This window comes from Emys orbicularis, chromosome 9 (assembly GCF_028017835.1).
Source record: "Emys orbicularis isolate rEmyOrb1 chromosome 9, rEmyOrb1.hap1, whole genome shotgun sequence".
NCBI lineage: Eukaryota > Metazoa > Chordata > Testudines > Emydidae > Emys > Emys orbicularis.
This window is the reverse complement of record NC_088691.1, coordinates 72,246,283-72,263,872: the sequence shown is the minus strand read 5'-3', so window position 1 is coordinate 72,263,872 and position 17,590 is coordinate 72,246,283.

Here is a 17,590-nt window from a genome sequence, read left to right as displayed (position 1 = left end):
GGAGATGGCATTTGACACGGGCCTCAGACCACTGCCAGTCCACAGCCAGCACTAGATGACATTTGATATATCACACATTTGTACATTAACAGATTATTAAAGGAATCACTTTCATTTTCTTTAATTACTAATATATCCTTTTTGCAGGTTGATGTGTATGTGTTTCAGTGAGGTAAAAGGGGGAAAAATACCAGGATGTCATTTTTGTTGCACCACTTATTGCTGCAAATGTGTAGTAAAGTGAATGGTCCTTTAAAATCAGCCTTTTGGGAAGCAATTATCTGACAATGTTTCCTAAGTGACACCTGAAATTAATTGACAGCAGTACATAGAAACTAAATGAGCTCTGCACTTTGTATCGGGAAAATGTTTTACGTAATGTCAAGATGTACACCACATTCAATGTTAAAAGTTTTTCTATAATATTATTTAAATTTGGCTTTACAATTATGCTTGATATGTGTCTACATTCACCAGTCTCTCTCACCTGGTGAGAAAGATAACTACTTATCTACATCATGCTGGGCTACATATATTGACATTTAATTTACGGTAATAAAAAATCCTAGTACCTAAGAAAGCAAGTACAAGAACTACACAGGCTCATTTATCTTCTTTAGGGGAAAAAAGTGTTTACTTTTCCAGTACTGCTATAGGCTCAAATTCTAAACATTTATTCATGTAAATAATTCAGCTGAGTTCAGTGGCACTTCTCACATGAGTTAGAGTTACAGGCGTAGTAAAGATGTAATATGTGCATGATTTCCTAGCAAGGTCAGAGCAATTTTCCTCCCTCCCCACTGGGTATCATAATAAAGTATATTGTTTGTTGGAAGAAAAATATATTATTGGCTTTATATCCTTATGATACATAAATTGAAAATATACCTTGATTTGTCATTAAAAAGTTAACATTTGGCCACAAGTCCCATAGAATAGTATCAAGGATCCCAGAGTATTTCCCTCTTCTAAACATACCATTCTATGGTATGTATTGCCAAATATTGAATTTCCAAATGAAATTTACTGTTTTTCACATGCAGGCAGAACAAAGAATTCCTGATCTTTCTATTTTGTGATGTCTCAATTATGGACTATTTTAAAAAAAATATTTTCTTGGTCAAAACTTCAGTTTCATGAACCTGTTTCTGACTCAAGCAGTGCATTTATACATTCATAATGCTCTACCACTGGTGAAATGCATTGGAATGGGTCACCAATTTGGGATCTGGATCCTGCTTTCATGGTGGTCAGTGACTAAACTATTGGATTTAATAACCTTTAGGTTTGTTTCAGAGGCCAGTTAAGTAATAGAGGCCAACCATTTTTACATCCATAAAGCTCAGTATAGTGTAACTCTAATATACCTTTCTAGATATATATGGAGGAAGATAGTACCATCCAATAATTTTTGAAAGTTAACCTCCTCTGGCCAAATTCACCCATGCTGCTAGGGAGAGCAACTCCTCTGAAGTTCCATTTACACTACTTCTGAATTTAGTTTTATATTTCTTTAAACCCTGTTGTTCTCAGATTCACTGCAAGTAGCTAGAAGACCTCATGTATGTATATGAATAGGTCACATTCTAATTTAAAATCAGGATTTTGAGGGGAACAAATTACTTGCTGAGGATTCTGTGACCTTGATGTCAGTATGAGTTGACAACTGAAAGATCAGATCTTTAATATTTTCTTCCACAAATCTGTTAAACTTTTGACTCAGGAATTCTGACAAGGACTTGAACTATAATCTGTATGTTTAACAGAACAGTCCCAACATAAGCATAATGAAGATGAATACTTCTTTCTCCCTGAGTAAAGCAGATGAGCAGAGATATTTTATCATCCCATTTTTAATTCATTGTATTCACTTTTGTAAATTACAATAACCCCACGAATGCAAGGCAAGAAGAAAAGTATCAGCAAACGTGTCACACAGTTCACTTCTAATACAATGTGCAAACTTATACTCTCTTTCTCAATACTTTCCATCAGTTCCAGCAGTTTTCCCGTGATGTGTATAAGGAATCTCTCACTAACATGTAGAATTTGTCAGAGGGACAAAAAAACCCAAAACCTTGTGTGCTCGCCCACTGTGTCAATACAGCATCAATAATACTGGCTTGTACTCTCCCCACCATTATGTGGTACGAAGGGGAACACTTTGCTGCCTATTTTTGTAGCAAGTGAAAACAAATCTCCTCTGCAGTTTATTTTATACCATCAGCAGAGGTGCTTCAGAGAGCCTAAAGCACTGTAGGAGCAAAGCATATTGCCTAAACAAGTGTACAGTCATGAGCAGAGTCTGAGGTTCTTGCAACATACACCGACTCTAAGCAATCTATGAACGTCTTGGGAGGGAGCACCAGCCCGGGCAGCTGCTATTGGGAGAACTTATGGCAGCATTGCCAGGCAGCAAGTGTGCTGGCCAGAGGAGTACAGTGCTGTGGCTAAGCATGGAAGATAGTGTTGCACTGGGGTTTGCCCTTCTAACCCCATTACTGTAGTGGAGCCTGTGAATGACTATGCGAGGTCTGTTGCCCTTTTGGTTTGGTCCACAGAACCATGGCGTGATGTGGCACATCTTCTGGCCCTCTGGTTCAGTGGATGTTTAAGTTCTCCTGTTAATTGGGAAGGGAGCATTTGGGCCATTATTTTGGAGTATTTACAAGATCTTCTGGCTATCAGTGGCAGTGACTTCACATCATCCAGGTTTCAGTGCGAGTCAGGGGGAAGGGGAGGAGGGGATGATTTCTGACCTAAAGAAACTTAAAATAAAAATGTGCAGCTAGTTACAGCCAAACATGCTGCTTAAGGAGGAATGACCAGAAACACTACATTTTTCATTGTATTGCTTAGATCACTATTACCTCTTGCCCTGTTATAGCTTATGCCAGATCTCTCAGAAGAGGAGATACCTCCTGATTGCTATCTGGTCAGAAAAGCGTCTGTGTCAGGCAATATCAAGCTACTAAAAATGGATGGCAGTTACTGCCATATCTTTAAAGCCATATGCAGCAGAAGTACCGTCCCCAATATTTATGCTAGACAATTACTTGTACAGTAAACAATATCAATTTACTCTTGAAAGAACAGTGCTCTGTACATTCCTACTGTACTGAACTGTGCAGGAAGACACATATGGCACCAGGAAGGTGGTTCAACTAGGCTCCAACTTTATTAAATAATATCTAGGAACTATCCAGTAGTAACTCACCCAGTGCAGGTCATCTATCCTTTGTAATCCACTCTCCCAGTGGAGGGCTGCTGTCAGCCCCCACCCTGTTAACCTGGTCCCAGGCCAATGCTGGGAATCCACCACAGACTCCTTGTACAAAGGTTAAAGTGGTGAGGAAGAGAGGTTGTTTGCTTGTTCTACCAGATGTTAGGAGCCCCAACCCCATTCCCCGCCTTCTAAAGGAGATGCTTTCTCCTAATCCACCTTGCAATTCTACTTTATCAGGGAACCAGACACCTGGGCCACCTGCCAAGTTGTTACAAAATGAGTTTTACAATCTAACCTATCCACTGGGTCCCTGGGCTGCTGAGAGAAAGGTGAAAAAACCTACCCTGTCCAAGCCAACCTGTCAGTAAGGGAAAAATTCCTTTCTGGACCCAAAAAGACAACTAGCATTATGTCCCACAGCAAGACCCCCAAAGCAGGACCCATTCTAATCCCAAAAGGGAAAAGTGGGGTGCTTTTCTTCCCATTACAGCATAGTGACTCTGGGCAAGGACAAGAGCTTTAAGGCCTCCCACTGGGTATTCAGGAAGCAGTGGGCATACTTCTGTTGAAGCAGTGAGTCACAGAACTGCTCCAGTACACAAAGAATGTGTGTGTGGGGAGGAGGTAAGTGCAGTCCTTAAAGAGGTCTATGGTATTCCTTGCTCCTGCTGGCCAAGACAAAGACACGTATACGCACACCTCTCTGAGGCTGCAGGAGGATGGGCTTTTTTGACAATTTCAAAGAATTAGATTACTCCTCAGGACTCATTGTTATTGCTTCATTACAGATTTACTGAGATTGCATCCTACAGTTTTTGTTTGAACATGCCTTGTCAAATTAAACAACTACAGTTCGCAATCTTATTGGTTATGTGAATGGATTTATGTCTAGTCCAAAATCTAGACTTCAATATTAGAGCAGAGAGGGTGCCTAGAACGATTCAGATCATGTCTTTGAATGTATGAGAGAGAAGAAGTAGATTTTAATCAAGACATTATTTTTATAATGTCTAAAATCTTCACTGTATATGAATTTACATTTGTCAAAGATTCCATTTGGGACAGATTTAGCTATAAAATGAAATGGAAAACATCATTTCTAATATCTAGGAAACTGACATACATATGAAATAACCAGTATCCGCAACTGCCTATGGCAATATTCCCAAAATATCTGACTAGCTCTACTGAGAAAATCCCCATCTTTATTTTTAATATACTTCTACAAAGCTTTGATCCTACCAACATTTATGCATGTGGTTAACTTTAAACATGTGAGTATTTCCACTAAAGTCAATGGAGCTATTCAAATGCTTAGAGTTAAGCATGAGTATATATGGTTGCAGGATTTGGGCCTAAGTTGTTTCTAGTATTGATATTACAGGTAGAGCTATGTGAATAATGGATTTCTCGGGTTTCTGGCTGTTAAAAAAATTGGGGGGGAATTAATTTTGGGTCAACCTTGAAACATAGTTTTTCAGAATATTTGGCAAATCAAAAAAGTAAAAAGTTATTTCAGGTCAAACAAACCCCTCCCCCCCCCTTTTTTTTTACCTTTTCTTTTTTTGCATTTTTAATGAAATTAAAGGAAATTCTGAACCAAATTTGTTTCAACCCAAAAAATATTAAAGCATTTCATTTTGAAAGTGTCACAATTGAATGTTTTGACTTTGGGGGTTTTATTAAGAGTTTTTTCCAACTAAAACTGTTCACTAAAAGCTACATGAACTCAATTGTTTTGGTGAATTTGAATCTGCATTTTTGGCAAAAAAAGTAAATAAATAAAAAAAAGGTTTTGGGCAAAATATTTCACCAAGCCCTATTTTCAAGCATAATCCAGTCACTGCTTCAAAGCCCTTTTCAGCAGTCAGGTGCTGAGCATCAGAACTTCCTTGAATAATAGAAAAAAAAGAGCACAAATCATACAAGGAACAAGACCTGGGCTACATGTTTGCAAGAATCGAGGCACCACTGTACTTCAGGAAGCAGGTGTGTTAATGGCTAGAGAAAGCCACAGGGAGCCAGGACATGTGAATACTATTCCTGGCTCTGCCATGAATTCACTGGATGACTTTGTGAGTCCTTTAGGAAGATAGGACACAGGATTGGAAGTGACCTCTTGGGTCATAGAGTGTAGTCCCTGCTATCGCAGGTATCTCTGACATATAATCCTGTTCATCAATTTATCAAGTTGCATCTTAAAACTAGTCAGGTTGTTTGCCCCCACTATAACTATTGGGAGGCTGTTCCACAGCCTCAACCCTCTGATGGTTAGGAACATACTTCTAATTTCCAGACTATATTTATTCAGGCCAGTTTAGACTCATTTATTCTTAGTGCCAACATAGTCCTTTAGCTTAAATAGTTTTTCTCCTTCAATGGTGTTTAGCCCCTCATGTATTTTATAGAGAGGAATCATATCCTCTCTCTTATCCCCTTTGCTAGGCTAAACAAGCCAAGTTCTTTTAGTCTCCTCTTGTAAGATAGTTTCTCCATTCCCCTGATCATCCTAGTAGCCCTTCCTTGCCTCTGTTCCACTTTGAAGTTACTGTTCTAGAACACGAGTGACCAGAATTGTCCACAGTATTTTAGATGAGGTGTTACCAGGGGCATTAATGCTTCCCTCTCTCTACTGGAAATACCTCACCTGATGCATCTTAGGATCACATTTGTTGCCCCTTTTAAAAAACAAAAAAATAAAACAAGCAGCCAGGTTACATAGGAGCTCGTAGTCATCCTGAAATTAACTACTACACCCAGATTTTGTCCTCCTCTGGTGTTTCCAACTGATCAGCTCCTATCTTATAGCAGGGACTAATAAGACCTTCTAAGTGCATGACCTTGCACTTTGTGCTATTAAATTTCATCCCTGTTCCTATTACTACAATTATCTAGAGGCCATCCAATTCTTCCTATATAAGAATGTGACCCTCCTCCATCTTGACAATACCTCCCAACTTTGTGTCGTGAGCATATTTCATTAGCACATTTACTTTTTGTGGCAAATTCATTAATAAAAATATTTAATAGATCGTTCCCAAGACCTATCCCTGAGCAATTCCTCTAGTAACCTTCCTACAGCCTGATAATTCTCCTTTAAGCACAACTCATTGTCTCCCCTTAGCCAGTTTCTTACTCACCTTACAAGTCCTGTACTAATCCCCCATTTTATGTGGTTCTATATAAAATACTTTGTTAAAGACCAGATAGACAAGGAAAATGCTGTAAACCAATTTCTTACATCACATCATCTTATCAAAGATGAGTAAGCCTAGATCCTCTATGAAATGGCTATCATGCTTATTTACCCCATATGAGTGTTCTAAGATTTAAGCGATTAACTGAGTTCATCAAATTGAATAATTCAAAGCAGTTAATCAAGTTAGTATTTTCTGTAGTATCTGTGAACAGATCATGATCTCCTTAAACATTCATTACACAAATTTATTGAATACCATCATAATAATCCTTTTTACATTGTTTATGGTTTGATCACAAACATTTAAAATTGCTTAGGTAGGTTGCTTGGATACTCAACAAGGTATTATTTCTCTTCCCTGACTGGATGGATACAACTTCTGATGCAAACACTTGCATAAATGAATTTAAACTATGATTTCCTCAAACACTCGCATGGACATCTGTCCATTTTACCCTATGCTCATTTTCAAAAAAAGGTAAGCACATGGCCAAAGTGAATTGAATGAGAAATTCAAAATAATATTTCTGGGACATTTTTGCATTTTTCACCCAATTCTATAAATTAATTTTTGTTTGTAAAGTGCTTTGAGATCTCATCATGCAAGAGAGTAATTAATACTCGTCTTGGAGCCTACTCACTCTTAATACCGCTAGAAGAGTCAAATTCTAATTCATAAACAATCTGCAATCAGGTGTCTAATTCATAGACAATCAGATTTTATATAATTTTGTATGTGTTTTAAGCCAGGAAGCCCATCCAAATGCAAGGAGTTTGAAGAGTGGGTTTCCTGAAATAAGTTCTTTCATGTTGACCTTGTGCCTTTCAGTGTTGTTTTAGCACCCTCAGATTTCATATTTATCCAATGAATTACACAGACTGTAGATAATTGCATTTTATTCAGGAAGAAAGTCATTACTGCCTCAGACACTACATTACTTTTCGGAGCAATCTGATATGGAGAACATTGTACTGTAATTATGGGGAGCTCTGAGGTGTAATTACTAGTATGAATTCAGACTCATCCTTTTTGAAAATAGTTCATTTTTTGCATACCTAAGTAATTATTTCATTTTTCAGTGACTGAAGATATCTCCCATTTACTCTGCCATGCTTCATGCGACATGATTAAGAACACTGAACATTGCAGTTAATGGTTTCCTATTCAATTAACACCATGTTCCAGGAGAGTGACTGTTTCACTGATGTATAAAATAGTTCCCAATTTTAGGACTATGACAGCTGCAAGGTGGGAGCTTGAAGAGGGGAAAAGGTGGGTGGACTTCATTTCTGAACTAGCAAGCAGTTTTAATGATCATTAAAAAGGCCAAACATTAATTGAATTATCAAATTTAAAAAAAAAAAAACTTGCTCTCTTCTAAAGCACGTTGTCAGTTCTCAGGGTGTCATGATGGGAAGTTTTGGAAAAATGGCCTCCTACCAAGGTAGCCAAATGATACAGATTTTCATTTGCCTAATTAATGTTATCATGGTATTCTCAATCCTAAGCATAGGGAATCAATACCACAAGTGCTCGGATAAGAGTTGCAAAAGAGTCGGCGGCTATAACAGTGGTTCTCAAAGCCGGTCTGCTGCTTGTTCAGGGAAAGCCCCTAGCGGGCCGGGCCGGTTTGTTTACCTGCACGTCCGCAGGTTCGGCTGATCGCGGCTCCCACTGGCCACGATTCACTGCTCCAGGCCAATGGGGGCTGCGGGAAGGGTGGCCAGCACATCCCTCGGCCCGCGCCGCTTCCCGCAGCCCCCATTGGCCTGGAGCAGCGAACCGCGGCCAGTGGGAGCTGCTATTGGCCAAACCTGCGGACGCAGCAGGTAAACAAACTGGCCTGTCCCGCCAGGGGCTTTCCCTGAACAAGCAGCGGCCCAAGTTTGAGAACCACTGGTCTATACCCTCATTTGGAAGAAACGTTATTTGAGAACCCTGTCAGATTTGATATGTGAATAAGTAAATTGAACCCTGCAGTTATGTTCACAGGGACGGAAATAACCCAACTCCTGCAGGTTTACTCACAACAGGTGTTCTCCAGCCTTGTCACACTGTAGATCGTGCCATGAAAGACAGACCACCTTATAAGAGACAAGGTGGGTGAGGTAATATCATTTATTGGACCAACTTCTGTTGGAGAGAGATTTCAAACTTACACACAGCTCTTCTGGTCTGCAAAAGGTACTCAGTGTCACAGCTAAATGCAAGGTCAAACAGATTGTTTAGCATGAGTAGTTAATATTACAAGGGACCATTCAAGGTGAAGTGGCCTGTTAAGATCTCTCCAGTCAGAGAGAGGAAGCTGGTTAGTGGGTTTTAGATTGTTATAATAAGCCATACACCCAGTGTCTCTCTTTAGCCCATGATTTTAAAAATCTTGCAAAATTATGGATTTAAGCTTTCTGGATCATTTTTTGATGTTGTTGTGCAGGTTTCCTTTGAGGATGAGGACTGAGTGGTTAAATATAGAGTGAGCACTTTGTGAAAAGTGTTCGCCCACAGGTGATATGGTGTTTTTGTCTTTTATCATTTTTCTATGTGGATTCATTCACGAGCATAGTGATTATCTCCTTTCACCCACATAGTTATTATTGGGGGCATTTAGTGCACTGGATGAGGTACACCACATATTGTGATAGGCATGTGTAGGACCCATGGATCTTGAAAGGTGCATTGTTCAGGTGTTGAGCATCATAGCAGTGGAGGGGTCTACAGGTTTTGCATCGGTTGTTCTGGCAGGGTCTGATGCAGCTTTGAGTTGATGTGTCCTGGTCTGTGAGGAGCTTGCTTCTGATGATGATCTTAGGGGGAATTGTCTGAAGGCCAGAAGAGGGGGTTGAGGAAAGATGTCTTTCAGGATGTGGTCCCCCATCAAGTATGGGTTGTAATTGTTTGATGATACCTCTTGTCTCTCTCAGCAACAGAAGTGGTCCAATAAAAGATATTAACTCACAAACCTTGTCTCTAATATCCTGGAACCAGCATGGCTACAACACTGCAGCCTATCTTCTCGTCCAGCTCCCATCTCAGTTCCCTAAACACTTCCACTGCTTGGTTTTCTAAATGTTTCATTCTGCAGACTGTGAAGAAGGGCTCCTCAGTCCACTGATGATCCTGCTCCAACAGTTTGAGTACCACTAAATTAAAGATTTTATTTTGATTAATTCCAAGGGGAGCACTACCCCCCCACAGAGAGAGCCTCTAGTCTCCCATTGCCATTTCCTTCCCCACAAGATGGTCAGGAACCAAACACACTCTGAGTGAAGTGATCATCAAGGCTTAACTCGATTACTCAGAGTATTACGGGTTGGCGCCATTCTCCACCCCTCTCTTACTTCCTATGTAGGTAGTGGATGTTTTCCCTCTCTGTTTTGTTATGTAGTTGAATAAAGCACCAAGTTCCTAGCCTGCAGTAGTGCATGTAAAGATTTTCTTGTGCAATGAGAAGTCCCTTCATAAAACACTTCCCCCTTCCTTTAGATGGCTTCAAAATTAGAAAAATAATCAGAAAATGGGAATTTGCATGCCTGCCCATGCACCCCCTCCAAGGAAAATTAAGTTTTCAATTAAAAAAAAAATATCAAAAGCTAAAAAGTTTTCAGCCAAAAAAAAAAAAATTTGATTTGGAAATGCCACCATGGTGCCTCATGCTCTCATTCTCTGGAGGCTGGGCTCCCTGGCTGGACTACATGTCTCATGAGGATGCACTGCAGTTTTCCCTCTTGGTTCTCATGTGGCTGCAGTACATCCTCATGGGAGATGAAATCCAGCTGAGGAGCCAAGCCCATACAAAATGGGAGCATGAGGTCCCTGAACTACAAATCCCATGAGGCACTTGGTGGCACATCTGAATCAAAATATTTTCATTTTCAGCTGAACTGTTTCAGTTTTCAGGGGTTCTTTATTTTTTTGTCAAAATAAGTTTCCACTGGAAGCAGATACTTTTCCACTAAAAAAAATTATTTTGTACAAAAATCCAAGTTTTCTGTTGAAAACAGTTGACAGAAAATTTTCAGCTGACCCTATTCAAAAGCCCTGGGGCCAGTTGTTAAAATGAAGGAACGTCACTCATGACCACTTGAGTCGTGACCTGAGAGAATAGATACATGTAATGTTAATAATGTCATCAGTGAATTTAATTAGCATTTATATTTCTGCTGGCACCCACATTGTGCCAGGCACTGCCCACACATACACATGAGAAATCATTTTAAGTACCGAGGACAAGAAAATGCTATGCACAACATTTCCTTGAACAGCTGCATTATTTTTGTAGTTTGGAAAGGTTACATTACAACCTTCACAAAAGTTATTGAACAAGTAATGAGGAAAGCTATATAATATACCCTAATATACTGAACTATCAATGCAACAAATCAAATTCAATATTCATGATTCATCTTTGTCATGACTTTTCTTTAAGTAGCAGGAGCTCATTGAGATGGGTTTGGGCAACACTCAAATTTATCACTCTCCTTTCTGTTGATCTGTCCTTTAAAAATATCTTCCATTATACTTGTTATTTTATTGCACACTTTAATCCTACTTCCTTGAACAAGAGGCGTTTGACAGGGATTTGTTTTGTCAGCAGACATATATAAAAGATGACATTTTTGTGTTCATAGCCTCCAGATTCCATTGAGTTTCATTAAGCAGCTCATCAAAATCAATTGCACTGCTTTTGCTGAGCTCTATTATCGCTTGTTGTCCATAAGCAAGAGACAATATTTGCATACATATTATACTGTAGATATTAGGGAGAAATGTGTTCTGCCATGAAGAGCGAAACAATCAAAATCACAGTAAGAGACTGCACCTTCAGAAGGTTGTGCAAAACCATTAATATTGAAGGGGCATCTAACATCAGTACATCAACCAAGATCGACAATAAGAACTCCATACTAGTCATGGTAGTGAGACAGAACCCTGGGCTGTTTTGTCTTTTAAAAAAAGATGGGAGCGTATGTTCAATTGTGAATGGGAATATGCATCACCTGTGCTGCCTTGTGTCAGGCAAGGGTGTGGTAGGTTATCCTCCTTCCAGGTGATGACTGTCTCATTAGAACGCCCAGGTCCTTCCTCTCTCACTGTAGCTCTGCTCTGTGTACTCTTTGGGGTACACAGAGTTCAATGATGGGGAAGTCTTCAGAAGTCAGCAAGGGGTTCAGCGTTTCCCTCACGGGTTAGAGTAGCGGGATATGGACCATTGTACCTTCAGAATCTTCCCCAACTAGGTTCCCAGCCACGGGATAGACTGCTATTGTCCCCTCTTTAGGGGCTGGCAGGGAAGCCTGGGCCCATGCTGTCCACTAGACACTGATCCAGGGGCAAATGGTTGGCAGCTAAGCCGTGCACTTGGGGTGCTATGTAGCTGCTTGCCTGGATCACTTCCTATCAGTGCCCTCGCTTCTCCCAATGTTTAAACAATAACTGAACACAAAAATAAAGTTTCTGACCTTAAAAATGTCACCAGTCCCTCCTTTGCAGGCTGGGTCATGTCAATATCACCAGACCTCAGGCAGCAAGAGCATCTGTGGTACTCCTTCCCAGGAGTTCAGAGCTCAGCTCACTTTCCCTGTCAGCCAGCCACTGAGCTACTCTGCTTCCCTTTTCAAGCTGCACTTCCAGCTAGTGCAGGCTTTGTATGTGCGGTGGGGCAGGGCGGCCTAGTCCCAGAGCAGCTTTTTAACGCTTTCTTCTCCAGTGTAGGGTTTGTATACCCTATCACATCCATACACGCGATTATGAAATGGTACATATTTATAAAGCTAATTTGTGAAAGACTCAAGTGCAATAAGTAAATGCTATGCTCTGCAAATACCCTTTTCAGCCCAAATAATTGTAAGACATTATCTATCTGCTTACTGCTCTAATCACTATGTTATCTGAACACCTCAGTCTTTAATCTATTTATCCTCATAACACCAGTGTGAAGTAAGAAAATGCTATTATTCCCATTTTACAGATGGGGAACTGAGGCACAGAGAGACTAAGGGCCAGATTTTTAAAGGTATTTAGGTGCCTGAGGATGAAGATAGGCACCTAGTGGGATTTTCAAAAATGCCTGAGTTAGGCACTTAATTCAGGCAAACTTTTTTCAACTAATAGCTTATTCATTGAAAAATGCAATTTTGGGTTGATTGAAATCATTTGTGAATGCAGGTTGAATTCAACAAATTGATCTGAAAATAAATGTGGGGAAAAATCCTAAAATTATTAAACGTTTCATTCAGAAACTTGGCTAGATTAAACTAAGCAGCCCCCATGAGGTGTGACAAAGTTCCTCCTCTATCTTGGTGGGTCCTGCGCTTATTGTCAGATTTTCTTGCCTCAGAGATTCACCATGTGGGTTGGAGAACAGCCCAGAGACCTTCCCCTCTGGAAGAACCCACAGTCCAGGTCAATTGGGAGGTTTGGGGGGGGAACCCGGGCCTGCCCTCTACTCCGGGTTCCAGCCCAGGGCCCTGTGGACTGCAGCTGTCTATAGTGCCTCCTGTAACAGCTACATGACCGCTACAACTCCCTGGGCTACTTCCCCATGGCCTCCTCCAAACACCTTCCTTATTCTCACCATAGGACCTTCCTCCTGGTGTCTGATAACACTTGTGCTCCTCAGTCCTCCAGCAGCACACCCTCTCACTCTCAGCTCCTCACACTCACACCACAAACTGAAGTGAGCTCCTTTTAAAACCCAGGTGCCCTGATTAGCCTGCCTTAATTGATTCTAGCAGCTTCTTCTTAATTGGCTCCAGGTGTCCTAATTAGCCTGCCTGCCTTAACTGGTTCTAGCAGGTCCCTGATTACTCTAGTGCAGCCCCTGCTCTGGTCACTCAGGGAACAGAAAACTACTCATCCAGTGACCAGTATAGTTGCCCTCTACCAGACTCCTGTACCCCACTAGTCTGGGTCTGTCACAGAGGGTAAAAACACCTGAAAACAAAACAAAACATTCAGTTCCATCTGAATTTTTGGATTTCTGTTTCTGTGAGAAAAACTGAAAAATGGTCAGTTCAACACAACTTTCTTTTCACCTTTTAGTTTTTGGTTCAACCACCAAGCCAAAAAAAAAAAAATCAGTTATTCACCCAGCTCTAGTTTCTAGGCCTCCATTACAGAACCCTGAACCTCTATTTGAGCTATTGTGTTGAACTTATAACTGAGGAAGCTTCGAATCTCTTTACAGAGCAGATCCTACCTCCTCTTTGGCAACTGCAGAGTCTCCTAGACACAGAGTGGCTCTGCTAGAAGGCGAATATGAGAATTTAGCGGGTCTGTCCAAGAGTGCTGAACTCCCTGCATCCTACAGAACAAAAAACATAGGGGCTGTCTACACATCACTACACAGGGAAGATTAGTGGGTGGAATAAGGATGAGGCAGGAGCAGAGCAGGCAAAATTGGTGGATTGGTGGACTGGAGCACAAGAGCAGAGGTTGCTATTGTAATAACTACCATGGAGTGGCTCTACTGCTGCTCTGGAGCCTGTGAGGGCAGAATTCCTTACCCTCAATCCCCCAAACCCCTCTGCACCAAGCTTGGCTATTTGGGCTTGGCATAGGCTTGGCTTTCTTAAGGGCTTTGAGCCATATTCATCTCTGATTTAATTCCAGAGTGTCAGTGGAGTTATATCAGGAATGAATTTCGCTTCGTATTGTGCATTTCAAATCAGAAGGGCCTACTTTGCTGAAACGTATTGTGCATCTTTTACAATAAACAGACAGTAATTTGGCCTACGGAGCACAGAAGTGCCAAATACAGCTGAAAGATGAGTCTTCAGTGTGTAGCACCATGTTAAAAGTCGCATAGTACTTAAAACTGCAACCATTGCAAGTGACCCACTCTTGTTATGTTTTGGATGGGGGTGGGGGGAAAGCCCTCTAAACATTTCAGTGCAGGGATTTTCTGCCCAAAACATTATACAGGAAAATATCAATTAAGGTCAGGCTAATCTGGTGTGTAAATCTGCATTCCAGATCATATATTTTGGACCTGATACTTAGCTGGTGTAGCCCAGTGTCACGATATCACTTTATGTCAGCTGAGGACGAGGACTTTGAATGTATTTTGTAATTCTTATACATGCACCCAGAGCAAGGAATGGAAATATTTTTAAGATATCTAAATTAATAAAATAAATCTGTTTGGTCTCAAAAAATAAAGACCTTCATGAAAGTCAAAGGGAAAAAAACCATGTTTAAGAGCATGGCTTATCATTGTGCTCCTTCTACTCACTAAATGTGAATTAGGGAGATAATATAGTTCTGCTCTACTAACCACATGCATAAACAGAATTGAAGTCTTCCACAGTATGTGACACATTGTGCATTAATAGCTTGAATAACTTAACATAAATGGGATCTTATCACAGAGACTTGCTCACTTGCTCTGTTAAAAGAAATCCCCTCTCGATTACATGTCTGACAATACTGTGCCGAGTTTAAGTGCATAACATAGGAGGATGTCAGGGTCTTTGCCGCACACAGTACCAATGTGAATTAATGAAAGTAAAATGTGTCCACACCAATTAACATTTTGAAATGTTTGGATCCCTTATTGCCTGTGAAGTTTTACTTTCCAGCTTTTTCATGTAAATGTAAGCGGGGGAATGGTCCCGCTATTGTGGGGAACTTTCCTGGCTTCTGCACTACCCCGGTGAAGTGGGCTAGCGAAAGGATCTGAGTCCTCGCTCCCACTTCCTTTACCCAGAGGCCTCCCTGCCCTTGAGGACTCCCCTTCCACTCTCCTGTCTGGCAGAGTCCTCGTGAACCCGGACAAGGCTGGGCCCAGGATTCCTGGGGCTCTCAACCCCCAACCCTGCTGTGGTCACCCAGGACAGGGGCTAGGGTGTCCCCATTCTGGGGTACTCTCTCTGCACTGGGCACCTCCCTGACCCACTGATCATTTCATACAATTTAAAGCAAATACAAGTTGTTTAATTAACAATTAATTTAAAAAAGAATAAGGAAAAATGGGAAAGGTTAAAGGAAAACACATCACCCTGCTCTGTGGCGGGGAACATTACAAACAGTGTCTCTGGAACGTCAGGGCAGTTCACAGTCTGTTCCTTGTAGGTCCCAGGCCTCCTTCTCAGGCCCTGGCTGTGCTGCAGAGACGCTGTGGGTTGGACACTTGCTCTGGCGGTGGCCACACACTCTCAAGCTCTAGGTGGCAGGACCCTTTTTCCCAGCGTTGCCCCTGCCTGGTCGGGGTTACGATCCCCCTCCAAGTCTGGCCTGCAGAGCCTCTTGGCTGAGGCATCTCCCTGTGCTGGGCCCACTGCCCAGGGTCCCCCTTCTCTCCCCAGCTGCTCACCGCACCCAGCTCCGGACTGCTCCAGCCCCAGCTCCAGCTCTGGCTCCAGCTCCACTCTGCCTCAGCACGGCTGCTGCTGCTGCTCTGCCTTCAGCTCCCTGGGCTGCTTCTCTGGCCCCTCTGACTCTGGTTGCTACAGCTCTGCTCCCAGGACAGGTCTGCTCTGTGGGCTGCTTCTGTGACTCTGCTCCCAGCTCTGACCTGCTTCCTGGGCTGCTTGTCTGGCCCCTCTGGCTCTGGTTGCTGCAGCTCTCCTCCCAGGGCAGGTCTGCTCCCTCTGGGCTGTGCTCTGGCTTTGGGGCTGCAGCTCTGCTTCCAGCAGCTTAGCTTGGGCCCCTGCTCTCCTTAGCTCGGCCCCACTCTGTCTGACCCAGGCAATTTCAGTTCACATGGAGGACGGGACCCCCCTGGCCTCCTGACTCTCTGATTAGCCTGCCCGCCCTGTCAGTCAGGCTGATCTGGAGCATTGGCCTCTCCCCATTGTTCCTGGGGACTGTCAGTCTTAGGCTCCTGATTTGCCACCGACCCTTCCCCTTTTAGTGCTGGGAGCTAGCCAACCAAAACACCCCCACTGAATGTTAGTAAGGGGGCAACAGTCCCCTTACATAAAGAAGGTCAAGACTATAAAGACTAATTGACACCCTGAGTTTCGATGGACTCCTCGTGACTGCCCTCCCTAATCCAATTTAATAAAAAACCGAAACTAAATTGCCAACCTTGGGGGTGACTTCAGAGCTCCATGCCCGGACTGGTCTGGCCAATCTGAGTAGAGACCAGGACTGATGAAGTAATATTGTCTGGTGTTTAAAATACAGGCCTAGAGTCAGAGGTTCTGGCTTCTATTCCTGTCTTGTGATGGGACCTACAGCAAAGTCACTCAACAACTCATGTAGTCTAGTCTACATAGATTCTTGCACCACCCTTGTAGCTGGGTGAGTGTAGTGCAGCAGGTTAAGTGATGTGACTAACAGCTGTCACACATTGTTTGGTCTCTCTGTGTTCTTACCTCAGCTTCAGTTTCCTCATTGGTAACATAGGGATAATAATCCCTCCCTAATTCCTTCACAGAAGTGTTGTCAGGCTTAATGTCTGCAACATGTTTGAGATGTACGGAACCTTCTATATGGACAAGTGCAAAGTATTGTTAGGCAATATCAGTAACTGAACCTCACTGCTGATTCTTGAACTTCACTCAGCCACAAAGAAACTAACTTTTCAAGGGAAAACTGATACAACCAAAGAACATTGAAAAGAACCTTTGTTTTAAATGTGATTTTAGAGAGATGGCATTTTATTCATGATACAAGAACCTAGATTTAGTCAATGTTTCAGTTATAGATTAATAATTTGACAGATTAATTTTGCTGAATTCCTTTGTTCATTTTCAAATTCCCTGCCATCCAAGCGGAACCAATTTTGAATAACATAGCCAAGGGGGGGGGGGGTGCGCGCACGAGAGCAAGTGCATGTGTACACGTGCATACACACACACACACACAATGAATGGGCCCAAAAGCCAACTGCACTTTATATTTCAGCCCCTTTTACTGATCATTTTGTATGTTTGGGGGGGGGGGGGTGAATTCTCTTTAGTGTACTCTTTTAAAAAAATTAGAGAATTTACTATGCAATAAACCCACCGTGCAATCTGAGAGAAATATGATGCACACCGATTATTGTGGATCATGTTCTAGAATAGTTTAAATAAAACAAGAACTGAGCAACTAATGGAAACAAGAATACTAATATGAAATAAATGAAGCTATTCACATACTTTGTGGCCTAATTGATTCCTAATGGTTTAATTCCTTTGCAGTCACTGGAGTTACACAAAGATGAACTGGGTCCCTT